We start from the raw sequence: 19,394 nt of genomic DNA, 5'->3' as shown, positions 1-19,394 counted from the left end.
GAATAGGGTTTCTGATAGAAGGATAGATTACAAAATTACTCACAGCTCTTAATCTGATAACAGGCGCAAAATGAATGTAGTCTTTCCTTGGTATTCATTACCAGAAAAAAAGAGATCTGGAGAAATAGAAGGCGAGAAAAATTCCAGAACCTAAAGGTGTCTTATTTATTATTTAATCACTATCTCAACCAAAGTGGAAAGTGCTTAAAATAGTTCATCTTCATTGATGTTTAGGCAGAAGCAGTGTGGTTCTTGTCTATAAAATGGGGGAAGTCAAAATACTGAATTTTCTTTCCTATCTTTCCTATTGTAGTGTAACAAAGATGATACACTCGGAAGAAGCTTGAAATTGGGCTCTTAGGGTACTGGGAATATACAATACCACTGAGCTACATTCCTGTTCAGTAGCTTGCAAATCTAAGAGGTCTCTAAATTTCAATCTTCTGATTTTTTTAAGCCACTATGCTGTCTCCCTAACCTTTTATTTTTATTTTTTAAATTTTTTTACATTTATTTATTTTTCCCTTTTTGTTGCCCTTGTTTTTTATTGTTGTTGTAGTTGTCGTTGTTGGATAGGACAGAGAGAAATGGAGAGAGGAGGGGAAGACAGAGAGGGGGAGAGAAAGACAGACACCTGCAGACCTGCTTCACCACTTGTGAATCGACTCCCCTGCAGGTGGGGAGCCAGGGGCTGGAACGGGATTTTCGCCACGCATGCTTAACCCGCTGTTCTACCGCCCGACTCCCCAATCTTCTGATTTTTAATGTTTCTAATATTTATCAAACAAGATGATTTTTAATGTAGCCATTCTTGTGTGATAGTCCCTTAATAATTATGGACCCTGGTTCCATTTTATATGTGCTATTGATTATGTATCTAGATTATAGATACTTGAAGGGTGAGATCTTATTTCTCACTTAAAAAAATGTTTCTCAAACATGATAATCAACATACAGTTCTTAGCTACTTTGGATGGAGGCAAATGTGGAAATAGAAGCAACTCAGCTAAGAATAAGGGATCAACGTGATTTTGATTTGACATTAGTCAATATAGTAATCATTTATAACTTGGAGGTGACTACTCATTTTACATAGAGCAAGCCCATGAAAAAACTCCACTCTCAGGGCTCAGTGTCAAAGACAATAGTTTCAACATACGCCAGGGAAGAAAAGGAGGTTACTTGCTGGTACTTGAATTTCTACGTATTTTCTATTGTCAAGGTGGCACAACTAGGAAGTTAGGTATCCAAAGAGCAGTCATAGCAGAACAAGGACAATATTAGGAAGAAGAGAAAGAGGTGGTAGTAGTGGTGTCAGTGGTCGTGGTGGTGGAAGAGAAGTAACAAAGCACAGGTGATTCAGACATGCATCATTAAACCTAATGATACTGTGGTAGAAACTAGGAATTTGGAGTATATGTGTCCCTGTAGGCATTGGTATATTCATTTTAGGGAAAGTGTATTCTGAGAGCATGTGAGCTTTTCTGAATTAACCATTTTTCTTTGGGGGGGGGGTGACTACCTTGAACTAGAAGAATTAGACAAGTGTTATTAATTATGGAGTATCTTCCTTACTAAGAGGTAAGGTAATTGATTTTTAATGTATGTCTTAGTCTGACACTCAATAAAACAATTTTTAAAATAACAAATGAATATTTCATAGTCTTTTTAAAGGAATGTACAAGGGTTTTTACCCTAAGTAGAAAAGTGCCATTTTGCTGTGATGGTAGGTTCAAAAAAGATAAGGGCCGGGCAGTGGCACACCTGTTTGAGAACATATGCCACCATATGCAAGGAACCAGGTTCAAGTCTCTGGTCCCTACCTTCAGGGAAGAATTTTCACCAGTGGTGAAACAGTGCTGTAGGTATATTTCTCTCCTTCCCTATTATTCTTCCATCTCCATTTCTCTCTTTCTCTATTAAAAAGAAAAAAAAAAAGGCATGAAAACAGTATCTATAAAATTTCATAATGGCTGGCTGTGGTTAGCCTTATCTATCTTTATAATTCATATAAATATCATACACTAACTTTTTTTTCATCACCAGTGTATTGCAGCTTTGAGATTGCATTTAGAGACAGAGAGGCAGAGAGTGTGAAAGACGCTACAATACCAAAGCTTCTTCCAATGTGGTGGTGGCTGGCTTTGAGCCTGGATTACACACAACAACACTGGAGTGCATTATCCGAGTGAGTTATTTTGTTAGTCCCCACCTACTAACTCTGAATGCACATTGTGTACATCTCAGGTAAAAACCTACTGTGGGGCTGGGTGGTTGCGCACCTGGTTAAGCTAGTACTATGCGCAAGGACTGGGGCCACTCAAGGACCTGGGTTTGAACCTCCACTCCCCACCTGCAGGGGGGATGCTTCATGAGCAGTGAAGCAGGTCTGTAGGTGTCTATCTTTTTCTCTCCCTCCCTCCTTCCCCTTCCCCTCTCAATTTCTTTCTGTCCTATCCAATAAAATGGAAAAAAGGAAAAAAATGAGCACCAGGAACAGTGGATTCATAGTGCTGGGACTGATCCCCAGAGATAGCACTAGAGGCAAAAAACAAACAAACAACAACAAAAACCTACTGTGGTGTATTAAGAACAAATAAATCTTTGAAAAAGTGGGGGTGGGGGTTAAGCGCACATGGAGTGAAGCAAGACCGGCTCAGGCTCAAGGATCTCAGTTTGAGCCCCTGGCTCCTCACCTGCTAGAGGGTCGCTTCACAAGCAATGAAGCAGGTCTGCAGGTGTCTGTCTGTCTGTCTTTTTTTTTTTTTTTAAGATTTTATTTATTTATTAATGAGAAACATAGGAGGAGAGAGAAAGAGCCAGACATCACTCTGGTAAATGTGCTGCCAGGGATTGAACTCAGGACCTCATACTTGAGAGTCTGATGCTTTATTTATCCACTGCGCCACCTCCCAGACCACGGTGTCTTTCTTTCCTCCTCTCCTGAGTTCTTTTTGTGCTATCCAACAACAAGAGAAATAACATCAAGGGCAACAAAAATGGGGGGAAAATAGCCTGCAGGAGCAATGGATTCTTAGTGTAGTCACCGAGCCCCAGCGATAACCTTGGAGGCAAATAATAATAGTAATAATAATAATAATGAAAAAGAAACAGCATATCATCTATATATTCTACTATGTTCAAGTCAAATTATATTTATATAGTGTAACAATTATAGGCTTATGTACTGCTAAGTTTAAAACCTTAATAAGCATTTTATAACACCAATGTATTTTATGGGCATCCTGGAACATTTTTGGTGCTACAAAAATTTCATATGAATGTAGATAAAATTTACAGCACTTCACGAGGAATTAACATTAAATGCATACACCACAGGCTTGCAGTCTATGATTAAAAAAAAAAATCACAGCTCCTCACTTCTTTTCCATTATGGAAGTTACATGCATGTTCCAAGCAAAGCCAATAAGCTCAGAGCTATAAAGGAAAGCTATGTACCTGTAAATAATCCAACCACCACTTACAGTTTACATAAAACCCACAATTTATGTCCTAGTAGCTCAGAGAAGCATGATGTACACCGTTTTCAGATCATCTTCATGCAGGAAAAATTCATTACTCAGCTATAATAGTTCAGTTATAAAGGAAAAATAATGTTTTTCTGAATCCATTTGCATAGCAAAGTGTATGTGTCTGGCTGATGGAAACAAGAGAATAAGCCTCCACCAAGCTCTACAAAATGTGAACACTCTATTCAAAATTCAGGAGAGGATCCAGATAGTCTGTATTCTCTCTAATGTCAGTTTTTACAATCCCCTCTCATATTTATCGACCATCTTAACTTGGCAATTCAAGTATCCTGACTATTTTGCGTAAGAGAGTTGACAGTATTTCATTCTGCCCCAGGGCTCCTTTGAACAAAAAAACTGTGATAAGGTAGGCGTGCATGGGCCATTGGAACTCTCTCCAACTGCCAAATTAACAAATAACTCTTTTAAAACATAAAACGGTATAAAATGGGAAACCTAACTTTGTAGTAAATTCTGCATTGCCAACAGCTGGTGAAAGTACACTCACTGGTGTTTCATTATTGGGTCAGTACCAGTATTAGCCAGACTATCTAACCTCTGGTTATAATCTATTTCACCTAATAAGATAGATGTCCTCCACAGAGCCCCCGCAGAGATAGGGTACTATTGGAAATGATGGATCACAACCCTGGTGTATTTGCCAGAAACACCTGCACCTTGGAATGACCCTCACACAATACAGATAAAGCAGGGTTGGAAACAAGGAAGACTCACTCCCTACATGCCAACTGCATAACCAGGGACCGAGTGACGGGATCCCTTTTGTAAGGGCTGAGTCAAACCACAGCCTGAAACTTGCTGGGCTGTAACAGTCATTTATCATCCACTACCCCAGCGCCCCTCTTCCTCCTGAGTCAGACAGGTGGCCTTCGCATGCAACCCCCTAAAACGAGAAGCCCCGTTTTAGTTTCCAACTCCCCCACCCCCCAATGCCATACCCCTTCAGTTTCTGATATCCCTAAACTCTCGCCCACCTCTCTGATTTTGCCTTCTATAACAGCAGCCGGATCTTTAAGGGGGAACAAAGGAAGCACAAACGGTGGGGCGAAGGGTTGGTGGGGGGGGGGGGGTTGCAAGACTTGAAGGGGCTGTACTTTATTATTATTACTATCAGTATTGTCATATTTACCTTGCGGTGCTCTAGAATCCGCGGAGAAGTCAGTAGCTCGGGGACCACCCGCGCGCTCCGTGCCTTCTCGGAGCAAGTCAGCTGTCCCCCCTCATCTGGCTCGCTCTCTCCGCTGGGCTCCGCATCTGGTCACAAAGCGCTCCGGGCTCAGCGGGCGGCGACAGCCTCCGGGTCACCTGCGGCGGGGCCCAGCCGAGCGCCCCGCCCGCCAGCCCGCCCGCCGCGCTCCCCCCGCCCCTCCGTGGCCACCCGCGTGCTTCGGGCCAGTGACTCAGCCGGGCATCGGCGCGCGACCCCGGCAGCCCGGGAGCCTCTAGGCCAGGAGACACGACCGAGGGGCCCGCCCGCCCCAGCACGTGTCTGTCCACTTCGCGCGCTGTCCGTCCGCCCAGCCGGCGGGTCCTGAAGCCCGCTGAGGTGGGGACTGGCACCACCCAGAGGGGGAAATCGGTCCCCGCCCTTCCTGCCGCTCTCGCCGCGCCAGGCCCCGCGGGGGTCGCGCTTCCTCCTGCCTCGCTCGGCCCCGCCCACGACAAAGGTGAAACTTTCTAGGTGGAGAAGTTTTCTCGCCCGGGCTGCGCGCTCTCTCCTCCCCCTGCTTGGGTGGTTTGAAGTTAGCTTGGAGGAGAAGAGCGGCACCGAGTCTCCCCCTCCTGGTGCTCGTGCAGCGAGCGTCACCCTGCGCGCTGGGCTCGGGCGCGCACACCGGGCCGCACTGGCCGTGCCCCTGGCGGCTCACACCGCGGCTCCCGGGTCAACCTTCTCTTTGACCCGGGAGAGAGAGAGAGACTTTGCACCAACACAAACAAGGAATTCATTGTCAGAGTGGCTGGACTAACCGTCCCAATGATTTCATTATGCAACGATTATCCCCTACCTACTATAAGAACTAGGATTTCTGGAAGGAAGAACAACACAGGAGTTTAACCTCGAGGACACTTCAGTTTCTTTAATTTTTTTTTTTTGGTAGTAGGAAATAGTCTGATTAAATGAAAAGGAAAAAAGAAATGAACACGCAAAACAGAACAGAAGTTTAATTCTTGAAAGTTGATAGTAAAAAAAGAAGAGGCTGGGGGTTGATGAATTGTGTTAAGATTAATTGTGATAGTATAACTTTTTATATCTCATGTGTCTGCTTATAAAAACTGGCATTAAACTTCAGAGAAAAATAAATACTTTGAGGTAATAGAACCTAAGGAGCAGCTTTTCCTGGTAGGAAACATAGCTCAGACCTACAGGGACACAGAGATTACACAGGCTTGCTCCTTTGCTGAATATGGGACCCAAATCAGATCGAAGGGGTTTACAGTTAATATTTATATAGTTCTCCATATTTGGGTGCTACTCTATGCCCTGATCCAGCTTTCTGGTCGTATTTCCAACTCTGACTCCATCTCCCCAGGCAATACCTTTAGCCCACCTTCATGTTAGCTGTTGGGCTCAGGCAAAAATTAGTAAAGTCATGGGCCCCTTGGAATACACCTAAAATAGACTTCATAGTTTTTTCTAAACTGGAGACCCCAAATCTCATCTGCTATATTCTTACCTTTAGGTTTCTGATTATTATCTGTTTTATATCTTAATGTTTTTCAGCCACCAAGTTACAGATGCTACCATGCTGGCTTCCCTGGGCAGACCTCACCAATGTGTCCTGGAAACCCCACCTCTCCAAAGCCTTACCCAACTAGGGAAAGACAGAAACAGGCTGGGTATCCATCTACCTGCCCATGTCTAGTGGGAAAGCAGTTACAGAATCTAGACCTCCCACCTTCTGCACCCCATAATGCTCCTGGGTCCATACTCCCAGAGAGATAAAGAATAGGAAAGCTTCCACTGGAGGGAATGGAATGCAGAACTCTGGTGGTGGGAATTGTGTGGAATTGTGCCCTTTTTATCCTATGGTCTTGGTGATCATTATTAAATCAATTTTTTAAAAATCTCACAGTGTCTGTTAAGATAATAATAAGGTTACTCACTACTGGTCATGGGACAAAACATTTCCTCTGCAGGTCAGGAGTGATTACAACATGAGAAATATAGTAAAAAATAGCCACTGTTTGCCTAAGATCATGTTCTGTGGGAGGTGCTTTACCAGGGAATGCACAGAGCACTTTCAAACCTCAAAAGTGATTGTCTTATGATTCCCCAGTTTTAGAGAAAAGTTCCTGATAGCACAGTGATAGAGTCTTGCATTGAACCATTTTGCAGAGAAGAAGACTGAGTCTCATTTTTGTAAGGTGTTGCAGGGGAATGAATTCAGGGTTTTGCACATGGAGATAATGTACAGTAGGCTGCCCCTGACCTAAATTTCCATTTCTTTAATTTATTTTTAATGAGGCTTCATGATACCAGAGCTCAATAGTCTTCTTAAGCCAATTTTTAAAATTCCTTATTTAGATAAGGAGGAAATAGAGAGGAGAGGCAGAGAGAGGAGGATAAGGAGGGAAAGTGAGGAGGAGAGGGAAGTGTAGAGAAAGGAAGAGGGAGAGACATCAGATCACTGTCCATTATATACATGAAACTCCCCCTCCATGCTTTTGTTCACAGTGCTCCCATGTAGTTCTGGACCTGAATCCAGGGGGTTATACAGATCTAAGTGTGTCCCCTCCAGGTGAGCTATCTCCTCTCCAAGGAAACTTGAGTCTCTAAGAGTCTTTAAGAAAGTTACACAGTTGATTAAAATAGAGAGCTTAGAACCCATGTCTCAAGTCTCAGCCAGGTGTTCCTTATACTGTGCCAAGCGACCTCAGTCTGGCTAGGCTAAATAAGCAAAGCAATCTTACAGAAGACTTCCTGATATCACATGGCATAATATAACAATGACTACCTATAGTTCATATTCAAAAGCTAATTTACTAGTTGGAAGGAACAGACCTATTTATGGAGTGACCATTTCTAGATTTTGGGCTCAGTACCCACTTTCAATAAAAGATGAATAAGTTAATGAATTTACAAATACACACACACACACACACACTTAGCCATGGTTGTCTAAAGGAATGATTAGAGTGCTGTTTCTGTTTCTTGGTTTCCATAGCAATATGTTAACAGGATTTTTTAGACTGCAGTATTTAGTTGCCTTAACAGGTTTTTTGAGTTTATATGCTATGATAAAAATATAAAAGAAAAAAAAGTGATAGAATGACCCAGGAAAGCCAGTGCAAAGTGAAAAATAAGATAGATCAAACAGTCAAATGACCTATAGCATATTTTCAGCACTAATGTTCCTTAGTTTCTAGTTACTGACAAATTTCATTCTAACTTGAAACTGTGTTAAAAACTGTATTTTGATTTTAACCATAAGTAAGAGTTACAGTTTACAAAATACCAAAAATAGCATATACTGAAAGCATTTGTATGAAAATCTAGTTTTTACACACTAGATAGGTTTGATCAGGAAAAAGGTTAGGAGTGATTGTACATTTTTAAAAATGAAGAGAAACAGATACCTTATAAAAGGCCATTTGAATTCTACAATTCAACATTGATGTTTGCATCAAGGCAGGTTTATTGTTGTTTAACTTTCCTTGAGCCCATGGAGCAAGTGACACACTGTACGTTGGAGTCCCGTTGGTATTTTCCTGACTAAATCAAACCACTTGTAGTTGACAGTGTTGGCTTGCTAGGTCAGCACCTGTTCCCAAACAGATATTCCCCTTCCTGCCTGCACTTTTGGAACTGGAAAAGAGAATTACTTGTCTTCCCAAACTCCTTTGCAGCAGGCATGGCTATGTGATGTCATTCTGGCACTGAGATTAAACTGAAGTCTGTTAGGACCTTCTGGGAAACAGTTTAATTTCCTGAATAAAGGGTCATAACAAACTGGTGCCACCCCTTCCTTTCTGGACTTGATATATGTTGCTTAGTGGAGAGCTGGGTCTTAGAGCCATCAGGGGAGAAAGTGGCTCCAGAACAGCTAAGTTACAGTACCTATGATGGTACATACCTGTTTCCAGATTTATCTTATTACATTTAATAGTTTAAGGCAGAGGAGATAGCGTAATGGTTATACAAAAAGACTCCACGACTGGGGCTCCAAGGCCTCAGGTTCAATTTCCAGTACTATTGTAAGCCAGGCTTAAGCAATGTTTTGGAAATAATAATAATAAAATAAAATTAATCGTTTAATTTGTTATTTAGGTAAACTTGGTTTACAAGAAATAAGTGTTTCAGAACAACTAGTCCCCTTTCCTTCAAAATGTGCTACCCCATCTCGCACTAAAGCATCGACCCCTCCACCCCCAGTTCCCCCTCGTAACCTACTTACTGCTGTTCAAGACCCAAGGTCTTCTCTTCATTTCACTTTGCTAGTTCCCTTGCATTGCTTCTTTATTTCCTCCACATGAGAGACAACACTCAGTGCTTTCTTATTTCGTGGAAAACTATTTGTCCCAAATACTGTTTATCAGAGGTTCTATCTCTTGTAGCTAAAAACTTTCAAAATTGGTATGTCCCACAAATGGGGAGCAATATATTTCTAAGACTGACTTTAGCATATTAATAAAATGACTGTGGATTTTAGAACCAGATAACCTAGATTTCTACACCACTTCAGCTGTTTGCTAGTTATGAAATTATAAGTTAGTGATTTAAATTCTCTGTGTTTTATCTGTAAATTAGGAATAGTAGGAGGGTTATCATGAGGAGAAAATAAGGAGTCCTAAATAAAGCACATGGCATAGTGTCTGGTAAAATATAATTGCTTAAGTTATTACTAAAAATAACTAAAAGGTAAGCTAAAAAAATAAAATCTCATTTCTTAACCTAATGGTAGCCATAGTCAGGGGATAGAAACAGTAGCATCCTATTCAAAATATGCCACATTCTTTCTGTTTACTTGTTAGCACATTAAAATTTGGATCCTAGAGGGCACTCTTTAACTTCACTCATATGGTACTATTTTTTGAAACAAAAATGAAAGCAACCTATTTATTTACATATTTATTTATTTTGATTGCCACCAGACTTAATTTTGGTGCTGGGCTTGTTGCCTGCCTGCAATGTATGTTGAATCCACTGCTGCCAGTGACCATTATTTTCCCATTTTTTTCTTTTAATTTAATAGGATAGGAAGAAATTGAGAGGGGAGGGAAGGAGACAGAGAAGAAAGAAAGAGAGACACCTGCAGCACTGATTTACCATTCATGAAGCCCCTCCATGAAGGTGAGGAGTGAGAATTTGAACCTGGTTCCCTAGTCATAGTTTACTCTACTGGTGCTCCACTGTCTGACCCCTCAGGTCTGAAAGCAACCTACTTAAAACAAAGTTTTCATGCTGGCAATTTGTGGAGGGTGAGGTCCACAAACTTACATAGACCTTCATAATTTTCCATTTCTTTCTTTCTCTCTTTCTTTTATTTATTTATATATTTATTTATTTATTTATTCCCTTTTGTTGCCCTTGATGTTTTATTGTTGTAGTTCTTGTTGTTGTTACTGATGTTGTTGTTGGATAGGACAGAGAGAAATGGAGAGGAGGGGAAGACAGAGACGGGGAGAAAAAGATAGACACCTGCAGACCTGCTTCATTGCCTGTAAAGCGATTCCCCTGCAGGTGGGGAGCCAGAAGCTTGAACCAGAATCCTTCCGCTGGTCCTTGCGCTTTGAGCCACGTGCGCTTAACCCACTGTGCCACTGCCCGACTCCCTCTTTCTTTCTTTATAAGTTTGTTCTGTAGTGTGCTGGGGAATTATGCAGATGCAGTCACATCTGCCAAGTTGTCCCCTCAAGCTTTGCCACTTCCCGCGATATTCTCACAGTGCCTTTTTCAACCAATCCTGTCCCGATACGTCACTCCTGGTTGTTGCCCTATAAAGCCCTTCTTCTGCCCCTAGTCTCTCTTGCCCGTTTTTCACATTGGTTATTAAACGCAAGGGAGGGTGGTCCAGGAGGCGGCCATTTTTGCTACCTCCTCGTGGCCCGAACCACTGTGCTCTCACCCAAGTCTGAGGTGTCTGTGGGAATAAAGATTTGTGTTCCCTCTTCGCTCTGGATCTCCTCTCTCTCTCTTTTCCGCAGCGCAGCCCAACAGTAGTGAGCAGAATATAAGTTCTGCAGTTTGCCATTGTCTTTCTTGTAACAAGTGCAACCTGCTTCTGACCTCACTTTATTTTGTAGACTTTGAGATCTGTGATCCCCTATCTTAAGGGTGCTTATTCTCTCCTCAGCTATGAAGAATGATGAATTCACCTTTACCTTATCTTGAATAGATCTTGAGGGAATGAAGTTAAGTGAGGCAAGCCAGAAAGAGAAGGATGGATATGGAATATCTCACTCATGGACAGAAATTGAGAAATAAGAACAGAAGTGTAGAGGGACACAAAGTAGAACTTGGACTAGGTTTGATGTATTGCAAAGTAAAGGGCTCTGGGTTGGGATGTGGTACAGGGAGGCTTTCAGGCCCTGATGCCTGATGGAGGATAAGGACTTGGGTTGGGGATGTGAGTATTTTGCAGAAAAGTGAGAAGTTTTACACATGTCCCAATAATTACTATAAACCATTAATCACCCCAATACAAAAAGTTCAAAAATCTTTGTTGTTAGATTTAATCTCTCTTCATATTCTGTTTTCTCTATTATGGTGTTTTGGAAAATGTCTTTTCTAGAGAACAACAGGTATTCAGGTGATGGTACCTTATATATATATATTTTTTGCAGGATATAGGACTCCCCATGTACACTAGGATATTGAAGACTTGAAAAAAATTGTGTGCAAAAACAGAACAACAAAGTCATATAAAACTAAAAAAAAGCACACTTTCTCCCCACTTAACATATTTAATGGCAGTGTTCTCTAAAATTAGGTTTGTAGATAAACACTTTGGGGAAACTGGCCTTTGCAAAGGAAAATGCTACTTACAAAGGATTAAGAAGGGTGCTTTTAATATGAAATGATTTTATGTCAATTTATATCGGCCATTTGCTTGTGCCTGGACTCTCTAAAAATAAAATATGCAGTGTTATTTTATCTAAAAATATCACTGAACATATTCAATATTGAGGACAAGTACAAAACTGCTAAGCTCTTGAAGCTACAAGTATCATGATTTTAATCAGAAGTCCTAGGGAACTGGAGGCAGAAAAATTAAAAATAAATTACCATATTCAACAGGGTGTTGCAATTTGTTAATGATTTGCTTTATTTTCACATTCAGATTATTGTCTCTTTCCTAAAGTCAGATAAATGTATAATGCATTTAACTCTCACTTATTAAATGTCTACTATTCCTTTTTAACAAAACTCCAGGGTAAGTATTGCCTTTCTCAGTTTACAGAGAAATGAGTTTCAGAGAAATCATGTAAGTTATCTAACTTACATGCATAAGTCTTAAGTCTGTTTCTTTCTAGAACTACACTTCTCACTGCAGTAATTACAACTGCCACCTGAACCATCGGTGAGTGACACAGTCTTTAACATGGAGCAACAATACTTAATTCTTCCTCTCAATTTCTTTTCTCCTCAGTCCATAAAATCAGTTGCAACTAACAGCATTACACTGTTGTGGACCAGTTATTGCAAGTATGAATAAATATGTTGACATTTACTATATAGTTCAGTTGTAAAACACTATACACAATTACAATGTACACTGTACAAGGGTCCCAGGCAGCCAGGATGGCCTAGGTATTGAACTATAGGTACATATCACCAACACTCCTACTGTAATACTCTTTCTCCTGTTGATCTATTTTCACAACCCCAGAACTCTCCTTTGGGGATTTTGAGAATGTGATGTAGAGAGAAAAATGAAAGTACCAGAGGACAGAGAGAAAGGAGTTCTAGGAGAACGTCTTTCAGAGAGTCTATACTCACAGAAAATGAGAACTAGATGCAAATACTTTGAAAAAGTCCCAGAAGATGGCTCTCAATTCTCTCATTCATCAATATTTCAATCAAAAAATAAATTTTGCTCCTCTCCTGGTGCTAAATTGATAAAGCATTTTGGAATAGAAAATAGATAATTTAAAAATATTTTAATGTACTATGATAATATTATCTGCCATCCAATTTATCTACTCTGTTAATTTAAACTATCTGGTCATAGTACAACAGGATTAGCCTATCTTGGAAAACAATACACTAACAAAAATAAATCTGTTATTTTATTGATATTTTCTTTATTGGTAGCATGTTTAAAATGTGTTTGTGAATATATGGTTGTGTATTTTCACTGTAATTTCTAGTCATTACCAATAAATAGATAACTGCTTTAGTACTTAACCCTGGTAGATTAGTTTTACCAGCTATAAACACAGTTGTAAAGTTTGATGAAAATGATTTTCTAAAATTTATCAACCAAAATTTTATTGAAGCTAGTAAGTTTGGAAAAATTATTCTAAATAATTTACTAATTACCTGGCATTTAAGAAGGCAGTCCATTACAAAGAAAGTACTTCAGTGTGTAGTTCCTACTAACTACTGCCTTGTCCACATGTGAGAAAAAGTTTTTTTTTTATTTCAAAGTTTGATTGATTTAATAATCAATTGAGAGATACCATGTTTTGTGAATACAAAAATAAATTAGGCAATTTAGAAATGGCTATACAATTTGGCATTAAGAGTTAACATGTAAGGCTTAGTGTCACTGAAAAATGATAGAATGTTGGAAAGGTTTGATTGGAATCACTCTAACTCTTATACATAACTAATGTATTCTGTAGCATAATAAAGATGGTTCTAACACTTTTTTGCATTTACCAAATTTTGACCTTATGTTTGACAGCCTCAGAGGCTAAAAATAATTATTATTAATGTATGTACACAAAGGAAATGACAGAAGATCTAGATTAGCCTTGGGTTATTAGTAAAAAATTAAAAAATAAGACCATAGACAAATTATGATCATTTGAGAGTCATACTCAGTAAGTCAGCAGTAATGCAAACTTTTTGGACTTAAAGTTTGTTGGTCTATTATAAACATTCTCTCTTCTACTTACTTTTTAAAACAAAATCCAACCAAATGACCTTTGAGAGGCAATGTTCAGCTAACCTCTAGACAGAACTGTCAGAACCAATGAAATAATCTGCCAACTTTCATGTTTATGATGAAGGAACTTTCAAGGAGTTTGTAATCTGAATTAGGAAAGACATCTTTTCAAAGCTTTCCCTGAAATGTCTAGGGCATCTGTTTTGGTCCAAATTCCCTATGTTAGAGCTGTTATCAAGTACTGTCTGCTCTCCCATTGCTACTGTTAACAAATGGATTTGTCACCCGAAAGTTAAGAAAAACCAGACGTTTTCTTTGTTCTATATTCTAATAGCAGGTCAAGAGCATGTTTAAACAGTATCAGTGAAATTGAGATTTAGAAATAATCTTATTAATCTAATCAATGAGGTAATATGATTTAAGACCATTTCAAGATTTAGACTGAATTTCAATATTTGGTTATCTATATTTATCAGATTACCTCTAAATTAATCAGTTTAAAAATAAACATAAAATTATATTTTATGGGGATTATAATTTGTATGGAAGCAGTTATAAATATGGAATAAAAAAATTGAGCATACCAGATGTTGTAATCTATCAATTTCTTAGCCAACCGAATGTCTATTGAGCCCCCACCACGTGCAGAAGAAGTATTAGTGTCTGTGGCTGCAAATATGAATGAGAGACGATTGTTAACATTGAGTTGCTCACAGTCTAGCACCATAAACTAGCGTATAAGTCATCAGATGTATCAAATATTATACCAATGTTAGGAGAGAGGAATGGTCTAAATGTACGGTAAGGAGGGGGAGTATTGGGAGGCATGAAAATCAGTGTAGGATAGCCATAGTTGAGTGGTGTATAAAAGGAAGAACAGGGGAGTCAGGTGGTAGCATAGCGGGTTAAGCACACTTGGCACAAAGCGCAAGGACCAGCGTAAGGGTCCCTCAAGCCCCCGGCTTCCCACCTGCAGGGGAATCGTTTCACAGGCGGTAAAGCAGGTCTGCTGGTGTCTGTCTTTCTCTCCCCCTCTGTCTTCCCCTCCTCTTTCCATTTCTCTGTCCTATCTAACAAAGATGACATCAATAACAACAACTGCAACAGCAATAAAAAAAACAAGGGAAACAAAAGGGAAAATAAATAAATATCTATTTAAAAAAGGATGAATAGGAATATGCCAGGTAGCTGTATTTTCAGGGTGACTGGTGAGGACGTAAACTCTTAGCAGACAGGCCAGACACACAAAATATTATTCAGGATATTGCATGTAGTATAGAATAGTTGGAATGCAATGTGTTGAGGAAAAGGTCAGAAATGATGCTAAGATTATATCTGAGGATTAGAATATAAGGGATAGGGAGTCGGGCAGTAGTGCAGCCGGTAAGCGCACGTGGTGTGAAGGGCAAGGACCTGAGTAAGGATCCCGGTTCAAGCCCGGGGCTCCCCACCTGCAGGGGAGTCGCTTCACAGGTGGTGAAGCAGGTCTGTAGGTGTCTATCTTTCTCTCCCCCTCTGTGTCTCCCCTCCTCTCTCCATTTCTCTCTGTCCTATCTAACAATGACAACATCAATAACTACAACAATAAAACAAGGGCAACAAAAGGGAATAAAATAAATAATAAATAAATAAACAAAAGGGAATAAAATAAATAATAAATAAATAAAAGATGCTCCTTAAAATAAAATAATAAAATAAAAAGAGAGAAAGAAATAAAGATATGCACTTGGAGACCTGCTTCACCACTTGTGAAGTTTACCCTAGAATGGGGAATGGGGGTATTGAAATTGCGTCCTTGAGCATGGTAACGTTTGTGCTCAACCATATGTGCCACCGCCTGGCCCCAGGGAAAACTATATCTTTAATGTAGGAGAGTAATGATTAAAGTTTGATGTTAGATAGGGATTGCTGAGATGCAGGGAAGTGAGGAAAGTTTGATAGACAGCTAGGCTATGGAACATACAGAACCACTTAGAATAGCTAAGCTCTTAAACATTTAAACTTATGTGATTAAACCACTCTAACTGAATGGCCGTCAGAAAAGATTGTTCTTTGTCAATCTATTTTGTGTTGTTTAGTGGAAATCTCAGACAGAGTGATGTGTTCACTTTGGTGCTGTTAAGTTTGGAGTAGAATAGGTATATGCCCCTATTCTATGAGTTGTTGGAGGTCTGCTAGTTAAAGAATCCAGCATCTATCTGGTTGTGTAGGGGAACTATGTTTTTCAGATAATCCTCGCTATAATTTTAGGTTGGTGTTGGCCAACAGACAAGCTATTTGAGCCTTTATAACTAAAGGTTATTGTTGCCTACAGATGGTAAGAAGAGGTGTCACCATGATCCAGTTTGCTTTTGCTTTTCCTTCTTTTTGCTGCTCATGAAAAAATGACAACTTACAGAGATGACATCTATAAAGAGTCAACACCTTTCCAATAACCATAGACTTAATGGGCCCTCCCCAGCAGCAGGAGGTGCTGACTTTCAACTCTCTGAAAGTTGTGACTCATTTGTCACTGTTCCTAGTTCATTTATGTTCTCCAGATCCTTGTCTTGCCATATCTTCCCACAAATGTGTAAGCACTACTTCTTATCATAAATTCTGTCTCCCTTATCATACATAGTGATTCTGTTTCACTTACTGAATCTTTTTAAAGCTACAGCTGAAGTGTATTTTCAACGGTATTTCCAACAGAATGGTTTAGAGACACTGTGTCATACTCAACATTTCATTGGCTGATTTTTCTTTAATTTTGAAAGTTTGTGTTTTTTTTTTTTATTTTCTGATAATGATCACTAGTTCAGAATGATGATCTTATTAATACACTCAAGTAGAAGGAAATATCAGGATAGCTAAGAGGAATTTCAGGAAAATTCAACATTTGGTTTTTAAATCTGTTGAAAGAAATTGTTAATGATGTTATTTTTATATGAACATCTGAAATAAAATCTAAAAAGCTCTGGAACTGTTTGGGCCATAGGGACCCTGCCATAAATATTTCAAGTGCCTGGGCAATAGGGAGGACCAGGGCAGATTGTGGCAGGAAGAGAGTGTTTCCTTCTGTTGTATGAGGAACCATTCCTGGGGTAATGTGGGATTAGCCTCTTATAAAATAACTACAGAACAGAGGTGCTGATGGTAATACCCCAGTAAAGACTGCAATTTGAACAGGCCAAGAACAGGAGTGAGTGTGAGGTACTGTCCAGGACTATAGAATAATCATATGGATTACTCTACTCCCTATACCCCTGACTTGGGGAGAGGGAAGGTTATGAAAAAAGTATTGGCTTTGTTGTCATACTTTGTTATTAGTATTAGGAAATTACACTTGACCAGAAAGGTGGTGCCTCTCTGAGGGAGTACCAGCTTGGTTTTGCTGTATTTTTTTCTCTTTTCCTTTCCTTTCCTTTCCTTTCCTTTCCTTTCCTTTCCTTTCCTTTCCTTTCCTTTCCTTTCCTTTCCTTTCCTTTCCTTTTCTTTCTCTTCTTTCTTTTTCTTTTGCTAACTTTGCAACTTAGTAAAGAAGAAAATAACTCTTATTCCAGGAGAGAGTTTTGAAATAGGCAGTGTGAGCAGCTTTGATGACAAATGCTGTAGTTTTGATGTTGTTTAATTCTTGATAGGAAAGAAAGTCTTTCTTATATTTACATAGCAATCTCTCATTCATTCAAGATCCAAACCTGGTGTTGGATGGTTCCCATACTTCGTCCTCTTCTACCCTACTCAATCATACATCCTGGGCAAGCAGGCTAGTAGGTTGCTTTGTCTGTTTTCCATTGGCACTTCATACTCATAATTTAGTGTATCTCACACTATATTATAATCAGTGTTTTTCTGATAGCCTAGCCTACTGACATTTCAATTTGTGTGTGCATTATTTCTTGATTTTATTTTGTCAGCCAGAAGGCCTTAAGGTAAAGAAAATAAGGAAATATTGCTAAAGACAAGGGAAGATAGGAATCTTATATCTTTTATAGTGTTATTTCTTTAAAAAATGTATATATATATATATATATATATATATATATATATGACACAACTGCCTTGATACAAATATAGGATCATCCTATATTTGAATTTGCTTGGTGAGTCTAGGCACTAGAAACAATACTCTTTTAATTAGTTTACCTGAAGTCCTTGACCTCTGTGTATTTAGAATGCTTTAAAAATTTGTAAGCAACTAGAGAGTACAGGTCCAAATAGTATGACAGAGGACCTAGTGGGGGTTGTATTATTATATGGAAAACTGGGAAATGTTATACATGTAAAAACTATTGTATTTACTGTCAAATATAAAACAATTCCCCAATAAAGAAATTTAAAAAAAAGAAAAAAATTGTAAGCAACTGTGAAGATTGGTGTGTGTCCTTTGTAGACTGCTGTGTAGGAATAGCAGAAGTTGGAGACTGTCCTCTGGGAGCTGAGCCATGATATGCAGCCCTCTTTATGGGTTAAATGACCCTTGACCCATGCCGTGTAATTAATAATCTTTCTCTTCTCCTGGGAAACAAATGGGATTAGTAAACTGTGACAGTGTCCATTATTCTTAAGTAAGTCACTCTGATATTGGTGTCCCTTTTCCAAAAGACATATTATACATAAAGGAACAGACATGCAATATGTGTAAAATTCTTGTGACGATGTCCTCTCTGTACAGGTAAACAACTGTTGGCTATTTTCTATAAGATATTTTAAAGGAAACGTACTTAGTTCCTTAATGCCTCAGATAAGGTTTTTAAAAAGTTGGAATTGGATGTGTTCTTTAAACCCATTGCAAATGAGGTTAAAGTATATGAACAGAAAGGATAACAACAAACCCATCTTCTGAGCCTGAGGGACTAGAGTTGGGTCTAGATATCACATAGGATTCACAGTTCACCTAACCCCAGTGGAAGAACTTGCTGATCATGCCCATAGCCCTTGGCATAGGAGAGGAGAGAAGCCCTTTTCACACACTTGGCCTAGGTGAGTCATAACTGCTCTGTGGTTTGTTAGATTCAACCAGATAGATTCTATATCAGCCTTTATTTGCCTCTTAGGGTCCTAAAATTACTTTCTCATTATAATTAAAAGAAATGAAGTGTAACCTAACCTAAGAATTGTGACAATGTTCTAAAATCAGGGACTTGGTCTTTAGAGGATGGCATAATCCTTTTGAAGGTGTGCTATACTACACAATTGCTACAGTGTCATTCATGGTCTAATAAGCTTTGTAAAGAACTTGGTCATTGGACTGAAATAATCTTGCAAGAAAAAATATCCAGGGGTTGGACAGTGATATACTTGATAGAGTGTACATGTTACAGTGCACAAGGGTCCAGGTTCAAACCCCTGGTATCTACCTGCAGGGGAGAAGTTTCAAGAGCAGTAAGTAGTGCTACAGGTGTCTTTCTTTTTCTTTCTTTCTTTCTTTCTTTCTTTCTTTCTTTCTTTCTTTCTTTCTTTCTTTCTTTTTTCTTCCTTTCTCCATTTCTATCTCTCTTTCCTCTCATCTCTCTATATATCAAAAAGTAAATAAGTAAAGTAAAAAATAAAAATAGGAACATCCACAAGAACTGAGGTGTAGTGAAAAGTCCTACAGGCCTGAATGGCTCAAATCCTTGACTAGCTTACCTGTATATTTCAAATACCTGAATTAGTATTTAGGAGTAGGAGAAGGAGATGAAGATTGAAATCAAGAAGCAACTCTTCATGTCAAGACTGAAGGATAAGCTGAGGTCACATCTAAAGTGTAAACCAAGAGTTTGAAGCTGCATGACCAGTATTTTTGTGACATCTGACCTGTTTTCAA

General features: G+C 39.2%; 1 protein-coding gene across 1 annotated transcript in view; it reads right to left on the bottom strand.

Moving 5' to 3' along the window:
• Positions 1 to 5,097, bottom strand: part of MET (MET proto-oncogene, receptor tyrosine kinase) — a 167,581-nt gene extending 162,484 nt beyond the window's left edge. The window contains exon 1 of the mRNA XM_007525437.3: positions 4,681 to 5,097. The gene's annotated coding sequence lies outside the window, so the exon portion shown is untranslated. The remainder of the gene's footprint in view (positions 1 to 4,680) is intronic.
• Between the last annotated feature and the right edge of the window lie 14,297 nt (positions 5,098 to 19,394).

The sequence above is a fragment of the Erinaceus europaeus genome, chromosome 8 (assembly GCF_950295315.1).
Source record: "Erinaceus europaeus chromosome 8, mEriEur2.1, whole genome shotgun sequence".
NCBI classification, from domain to species: Eukaryota; Metazoa; Chordata; class Mammalia; order Eulipotyphla; family Erinaceidae; genus Erinaceus; species Erinaceus europaeus.
This window is presented reverse-complemented; position numbering and strand designations above follow the sequence as displayed.